General features: G+C 40.7%; 1 protein-coding gene across 1 annotated transcript in view; it reads right to left on the bottom strand.

Moving 5' to 3' along the window:
* The window catches only part of ezh1 (enhancer of zeste 1 polycomb repressive complex 2 subunit), an 18983-nt gene extending 18264 nt beyond the window's left edge, over positions 1-719 (bottom strand). Inside the window, exon 1 of the mRNA XM_042708905.1 lies at positions 477-719. The gene's annotated coding sequence lies outside the window, so the exon portion shown is untranslated. The remainder of the gene's footprint in view (positions 1-476) is intronic.
* Positions 720-7035: the final 6316 nt, after the last annotated feature.

A 7035-nucleotide genomic window follows, 5' to 3' on the forward strand; every position in this document is an offset into this window, starting at 1 on the left:
CAAGTGACTCGCTGTCTCGGTGGCTGGCAGAAAACACGCGTGCCCCACAAGCACATCCAGCCCTGCACAGTGGAAGTGGGCGTGCCTCAGCGAGACAAGATGAAAACGGTGAAGTGCGTAGCTGGCTTTTACTTTTCCACATTTCATAAGCTCTGCGCGATTAAGTCTGGAAGCTTCTACAACAAAAAATAATTGGTTAATCGTTTGAAGCAGAGTCACTGGGTGCTGTTCCCCCCGTAAACGAGTGGAGAGGAGTGCTGTGTAATAACGCACTTATTCTCGGTCCATCTACATCTCATTCTGACATGTTTAAAGGACCAATTTTGGATGTTCATAGTCTATTTGTGCAAACCGCTAACTGTACATTGGGCACGTTATAACACACTCTCTTCACGCGCACTCGCACAAACTCCTGATAAGCCCTACAGAGATACACTGTCGCAGTTAGAAATACCTCCAGAAGCCCCGTGTCCTACCTCTCGTTAAAAACGTGCGAGCTCTGTTGAAACGTTCCGTTCAGGACTTCGAGTCCCAGAGCGATTCAGAAACGTCCTGTGCCAACGCGAATACGTTCCTGCTGTGAACCCACCGCAGATTGTGGTGTCAGAATGCTTCCATCGAGGATCCGAAGGGATGTGACAAACTGTGTAACGTCTGTAGGCATTCCGAGATTGGAGTTGTGTAGTTAAGAGCTGCGCACTTCGCTGGCACGGTCGGAGCTTGGGTGACGTCTTTATAATGCTCCCACTTCGCGGTTGTTTGGCTGCAGGAGGACGACTCACATGTGTCAATTAAAACAGCAAAAAACAAAACAAAATCTCAATGGATTATTTGTCATTCAGTGTAAGAATAATAATAATAACAACAACGTCGACGATGATTATGCTGGTAATAATAATAATGACGATGGTACTGGTGGTGATGATATTATTAATACTATACTATACTATTTAATACTATACTATTAATACATGGCTAATGTGGTTAATATGGTCGGGGTATTACAAATTGTGATTTTAATACTTTTAAAATCAACACAATGATTGGATTGCATATTCACTCCAGTAGCCTAGGCCTATTAGTACAGTAGGCTACAAATAGCCAAGTAACCTAATCAACGCGGTGATCAGTTTGATTGGTCTACTACTTATGTCTTTGGGGGATTGTAGCCTAAAATGCATGTAACCGAATGCAAGAGAGAGTTCATGGTTAGTTTATTACATTTCGTCTATATTTGTGAATTATTCAGCGTGTTAACTGCGGGTGTCGTGTCCAGCAATCGGACTTCAGTGGTTGTGTTCGTCTCTAGGAGGTGAGCGTGACCACGTGATGGTTGTTTTCCTTCTTGCTTTCCCTTGAGGATGATCTGCGCGAGAACTGCAGTCACAGCGACCGCGGACGCGCGTTCACGCTGATATTTCAATGTCACGTGGTAGGCCTGGTGGCGCAAGAACGCTTGGGGCGACGTGCAACGTTCCGGTTGCATACCTTCATCAGCTATTCCGTGTACCAGAATTAACTTTGAATAAAGGTAACACGAAATATATATTACACAGAGGGTATGCTACATTTACTCCACTTATGTAACCAGCACTTAAACAGCTTTATGGAGTTTTGTTGTAAAACTAGTGAGGTACCTACCTAAAAATCGAACATGCAAACACCACCAATTCTAATGTCTAATTTGAATGCTTGATCACTGTTGGGTTTTGTCCCACAGTTTCGACCAGTTTATTTCTACCAATAACACATTCAGTCTAACCTCCTGAATATCTGTGAAGAGGTTCATATATGCTGTTGAAAGCAGATACAATTGTGTCATTGCAAAGGGTGCTATAGGTTTAAAAGTTTGGTTGTTATAATTGTCATTATTGTTGTAGCCTAAAATAGGCTAATAATAATAACAACAATGTCAGTCATAGACGTTGGAAGTAGGGCAGCCCCCCCTATCGACAGCTTTCCTTTACTGCACAAATGTTTTTTTGTTTTTTTTGTAATACAACATTGGGGCTTACATTTGTCTGACTTTCCTGTATGTCTTCCCTATTTCCTTACAACATAAACAACATGTGTTTTCTCAGCCAAGTGATATGATTGTCAGAAACAGACATGTATTACATATTAGAACTTTTGATTCGCATGCGTGCGCACGTTAACCTGGTTAGTAGGGTCAAATTAGACTAGCAGACAGTTCAAGACAATGTCAGAAGCGGATTCGATTTCTTTAAAAGTAGAGCATAGACTACATACGCTTTTAATACGCCTTTATTGGCATTTCTGCCAGACTGCTAACTTGTGAAAGCGTAATGCAGGCTGCTTACCAACACGCCCTCCAGTGGCATAGTGTCTGAGTTTTAAACCACGCGCACATATGACAGCTCATTTCGGTCTATGCAGGCAAAATGAATAGCAGATAGGCCTAGACTAGTTGTAACGAAGGTAAAAATGGCATTATAGAAAATGTAGTAAAGTAAAAGTAAAACAAATAGTTGGGTAAAAAGTAAAAGTAGCCTAAGTAGTAGCATACTATCAAGGGCCTTTGATTTCCCTAATGACATTTGATTTTACACTTTTTATTAAAGGATTATATTAAGGTGTTTTGATTGATATGAGCATGCGTGACATAGGCTATGCCTTTTTTATATGAAACATTTTAATACTAAAGATGCTTTGTTAACATCAACATTTTACGTTTTTAGTTTTCTTAATAGCTGTATAATACTATTATTATTTGTTGTTGTTTCTTATTACAGCTTTGGGTCAGGCTCATTCATTCTAATTAATGGCATAACGTTGCGAGTTTTAAAGTAGTGTATAATGTGAGATGGGTGAAGTAGCCTAGGCCATGCCCCATGCACCCCTTCCCCGAAAATATTTCCACGTCCCTGATAACAATATTATCCTAATAATAACATGAAAAGGAAATCAAAATGAGTAGTAAAACAAACTTGGTTTACATACAGACGTTCATGATTCATTTGTTAGTAATTTCTTCAAGGGACAGTCGTTTAGTGTGTTTGGGTTGGTTGTTTGCATTACATTTCTCGAACTTTCTTTTTGGTGCAGATCTCTCGCTCAGTTTCTACGCAGCAAACCGTCCAGTTGCGCACACTAGGTGGCGCCATGATGCCGTTTCTTGTCGGACTGCCATGAGTGGACAGAGACGGCTGGTGACTTCTGGTGATTCATAGAGAGGCAGCCTGCTTGTTCGAAGTCTTCTGGCTCTTACTTGTGTTTATACTTTGAAACACAATCTCACAACATATATATTCAGTTGTCTGTTAATTTCTTGTCTTTTTATCATGTAGTGTAATTCTTTGGTTATCCAGGTCCTTCCACCACCTTTGTTCTTTATTTATTTGTAAAATAATTAGGATTTGATCATTACATTCATGTTACTGTTATCATATATTTTCAGCTTTTTTGCAGACATTCCCCCTGTATGCTGCTCATGCATGACAGGTATATTATATAGTTCTAGTTCAGTATTTAGCAGACACGTTTGACTAAAGGGACTTGCAAATCATTAAAGTGAAGACATTTAGGCTAAAGCAAAAACAATCAATTGACGATAATAATAATAATTACCAAAAGTATCATAATATTTATAAAGAATGCTTAAACTAATTAACTAAAAGTGAGTTTTTAAACGCTTTTTAAATGTACCAAGGCTGTCACTGGAATGGACTGCACTAGGCAGGTCCTTCCACCACCGAGGTACCACAAATAAGAAGAATCTTGACTACGATCTCTTGCTGCTGAGAGAGGGCAAAGACAACAGATGCTCATCGGAGGACTGAAGTGGTTGTGAGGGATTTCAATTGAATTATAGCAGGTACAGGGAGTCAGTTAAAGCCCCATTCCGGGAGAATTGGTATTTTTTGCTACTGAGCACCCCCTAAAGTTGCGGAGTGTAGCTCACTTTTACACCACTGTCGTGAATACAAATGTTGCCACGAGACCATCTAATGGACAGTGTAAATGAATTTGAATTTGGAGTATGTGTAATCCGATAAAATGTTGTTGACGACATGCTTAATATACATTGGACAGTGTAATTTAATACAAGCTACCTGAATTAGGTTTTGAAGGTTGCAAACTTCCAAGCCTTATTGGCGTGTGATTTGACGAAGACTGATTCAACTTTTTGACGTGAGATGAATTTATTTGGATGCTAGCCTGAGACAGGATAGGTTGATCACCTTGGGCATTACAAATCTCTGTGAGACAGGGATAACACCAGTAGCGCATGGGCATTGTTGTTGCGTGAGGTGGTGCCATAAAACATTACGTAGTTCTCGCAAGAGGTCTCGTGCCCTGTACCCCAAAGTTACATAGTACAAATACCAGGCGCCCAGGCGTGCTGTGGCAGAGACGCCATTCTCCATATTACAAGCCAGTGTGCCACCAAAATTATTTTGAAGCTGTTATTTTGGGGTAAAATTGTTGCATAATGATTAAGAGTAACCAGCAGAGAAGTTACATGTGTCCTCTTTGGCTGATGAAAGATTGAATGCACCGTCACATTCTGAATCATCTGCAACTGTCTCACCACATATGCAGACAGGCCTGTTATAGTATAGTTACAAATTGACCAGGGCTTGCACAACAAGTTTGTGCCGTTTTAGTTGGGGTCAATGAAGATTAACCAAGCTGGATGTTAATATTTCGTGGGATAGCTGGATTGGCTGGCAATACCAGGAGCTCAGTTTTTGAAAGACTGAGCTGAAGGTGTCCAAACTCATCCAAACTGAAATATCACTGAGACATGCAGAAAGTCGAGCCAATATTCTGCAGTCATCCAGGGGAACGGTCAAGTAAAGCTGAGTATCATCTGTGATAGGAAAACCCATGGGAATGGATGCTGTCATCTAAGGAAGTGGTGTAAATAGAAAATCAGTGGGGTCCATGTACAGATTCCTGAGGAATACCAGATAACTAATGAATTTTAATCCTGTAATAAGGTCAAAAGATAAAGCGTCAAGCAGTCATTTTTTACATAATTTTACCTACCAGGTGTCTAGCACTTTTTGCACCTGTAACTGCTTGGTTGACCCAGGGAGAGTACAAACATACATATATTTCTTCAGTCATCAAGGCTCTTATCACACATAACATTCCTCATCCTAACTCACTAGCCCCCTTATTTCTATTCACTCCCTCAATCATTTACCATTCATCACTCATCACTCCACAACCCCACAATCATCACTCATCACTCATCACCCATCACTCATCACTCATCACTCATCACTCATCACTCATCACTCATCACTCATCACTCCACAACCCCACATTCACCACTCATCACTCATCACTCATCACTCATCACTCATCACTCATCACTCCACAATCATCACTCATCACTCATCATTCATCACTCATCACTTATCACTCCACAACCCCACAATCACCACTGATCTCTGTGTCACTACCACCTCCCTCATACCATGTGGTTTTTATCATCAATATTCACCCCACCACTCAGCACTCTCCTAATCAGGTAGGACTCTTCAAATCACTCTCCTTATCACTGATCTCTCTGTCATTTCATCACTTCCCCTGGCCCATGTTGTTTTTCTTATCACTATACCCATCACTCATCACTTGCTTCCTCAGGTATTACATAGATCATCACTCACCTAATCACTGATCCCTCTCTCCCATCACTTCTCTCATCACTCTTGAAATATTCCAGCTTGTCCCTTGTTGTTTTTCTCATCCTTCTCCTCATCACTCATCACAGTGCTCATCAGACCTCCCTCCCCTCATCCCTCTCTCTCTCTCCTCCTGGAGTCCTGTCTCTTTCTGCACATTCTCCTTGGCCTCAGGCTCTCCTACAGGCCAGCTCTGTTTGTCCTGGAGCTTGCAACAAAAGCAAAGTCGGGCCGGAGGGAAAGCCTGTGTTTGAGTTCTTATCTGCGGAAACTATTTCGTTTGTATACACTGATTCTGTTGCCTTTGGCATTCCGGACAGGACTCAATATCTTCAAAACTACGTGTGGGGGGGGGGATCCTGTGATCTCTGTATTATGAACTAATAGGCAAACTCCTACTGTTTTGTATCATTTCTAAGACAACAATTGTGATTTTAAAGAACTGATGTCAGTTTAGGATATTTCAATACATTTACATGACACTCATCCTGCTGCCAAAAGGTCTTATACTCATTCTCAGTTTTATCACAATTCCACACACCACAACACATTACCAAAATACCAAACACTAAAGTATGCCAATACACTCTGATTTCCATCAATGTTGTATTGAAGCTGAGGATTGTCACACTGATTTTGAATGGCTTCTCCTTGACCTAATGTTGCTTGGATTGTAAGCACACTTGTATTGTAATATCACTTATATTATAAAACACGGCACATTTCTTTGGCAGGTCACAGCAGAGTTTTGGGATGTAGATGTCCCATGAGGGCATACAGGGAATAACCTGACTTGCAACAGGAGTCTGATACTCATGGAGGGTCAACTTTTCTCAGGAAACCATTCTGACTAAACTATACTGACATATATGCTATAACTATCATGTTATAAATCCCCTTTCAAGAACATGCACCAGGGTACGGTTGCTATGGTAATTCAACCCAAGAGGACCAAGAGGGCAAATAAGGGGAAAGTGTGTAGTGGAGTGTATATGTGCAGACACTGTATGCTGCCAGATGTTTTCACCTTACCAAGCTAAAAGGGAAAGCAGGTAAGGCCTATGTAGAGGCATCCTAAAAAACAAATCTGAATTAAAAAAAACATATTTTATGTTATCTTAATTTATATTTATGGTCATTATCTAACTAAATTAACACAAACCCAAAGATCAGGCAGCAAGGCTGCACATTTCATCATTTGGACTTGAAGCATACAAGGAATGTGTATGAGCTGGTTATTGTTTCTGCCTGTATTTACCTCTTCAGAAGACAATGCAGTTTTGTAAGTATAGGTCCATGGCAGAGCATACTACCCCTCAGGGTGGACATTGAACCCAAACATTCCTGCAGAACAGAATAATATAAAAAGTAATTATTG

Source organism: Clupea harengus, chromosome 1, assembly GCF_900700415.2.
Source record: "Clupea harengus chromosome 1, Ch_v2.0.2, whole genome shotgun sequence".
NCBI lineage: Eukaryota > Metazoa > Chordata > Actinopteri > Clupeiformes > Clupeidae > Clupea > Clupea harengus.